General features: G+C 48.3%; 1 pseudogene; it reads right to left on the bottom strand.

Moving 5' to 3' along the window:
• Positions 1-293: 293 nt before the first annotated feature.
• On the bottom strand, positions 294-419 carry LOC132868111 (U1 spliceosomal RNA; annotated as a pseudogene).
• Between the last annotated feature and the right edge of the window lie 732 nt (positions 420-1,151).

Genomic DNA, 1,151 nt, shown 5'->3' with positions numbered 1-1,151 from the left:
GTGGCCAGCAAGGGCCTTTCTGTGCAGAGTTTGCATGTTCTCCCCACGTCGGTTTCCTCCGGGTGCTCCGGTTTCCCCCACAGTCCAAAGACATGCAGGTTAGGTTAACTGGTGACTCTAAATTGACCATAAGCGTGAACGTGAGTGTGAATGGTTGTCTGTGTCCATGTGTCAGCCCTGTGATGACCTGGCGACTTGTCCAGGGTGTACCCTGCCTTTCGCCCGTAGTTAGCTGGGATAGGCTCCAGCTTGCCTGCGACCCTGTAGAACAGGATAAAGCGGCTAGAGATGATGAGATGAGAAGAGATTCCTGCATTTGAGTAATTCACAAAGGTCAGCACAGCCTGAGTGCAATGGCTGGGCCTCACTTTGGGCAAACCACCTTCTTGATCGTGGTGTTGCCTCTGCCAGGTAAGTGTAAGTTTACAGGTCCCGAGGTGAGGCTGTAGCTAGTCGAAGGGCAATTTTCTGTGCCACAATGACACTCAAACTTTTTCACATTTACTCAAGACTGCTACAATTTGATAACCATGAGTCAAGGCCTGCAAGATGTGTGACAGGCAAACTGGCAGCCATAAGAGAGGTCTGGGACAAGTGAGTGGAGCAGCTGCCATACCTCTACAACCCTGGGCCTGACATAACAGTGGATGAACAACTGGTTCCATTCAGAGGTAAATGTTTTTCATATCTGTAATAAAAGTGATTTTCTCTATTGATTTCTGTGACTGTTTTCTGTGACACTGAAACTAATTACTGATGCTAATCTCTTCTGTCCAAAGGTCATTGTCCTTTCCGGCAGTATACGGTATGCCCAGCAAGCCAGCAAAATATGGGATCAAGATATGGGTGACTTGCGACGCCAAATCCAGCTATGCTTGGAAGATGCAAGTCTACACCAGGAAGCTGATCAGTGGAGGCCCAGAGAAGAACCAGGAGATGAAGGTTATGCTTGATGTGACAGAGGGGTCACAATGTCACATGTGACAATTTCTTCACCTCTTATGAACTGGGCTCCTGAAGAGGAAGATCACCATGGTTGGCACAGTTCGAAAGGACAAGCCTGAGCTCCTACCTGCACTGCTTGCATCAAAGGAGAGAGAGGTATTCTCATCAAAATTTGCCTTCACACCCACCACCACTCTGGTTTCCTA

The sequence above is a fragment of the Neoarius graeffei genome, chromosome 19 (assembly GCF_027579695.1).
Source record: "Neoarius graeffei isolate fNeoGra1 chromosome 19, fNeoGra1.pri, whole genome shotgun sequence".
NCBI lineage: Eukaryota > Metazoa > Chordata > Actinopteri > Siluriformes > Ariidae > Neoarius > Neoarius graeffei.
This window is presented reverse-complemented; position numbering and strand designations above follow the sequence as displayed.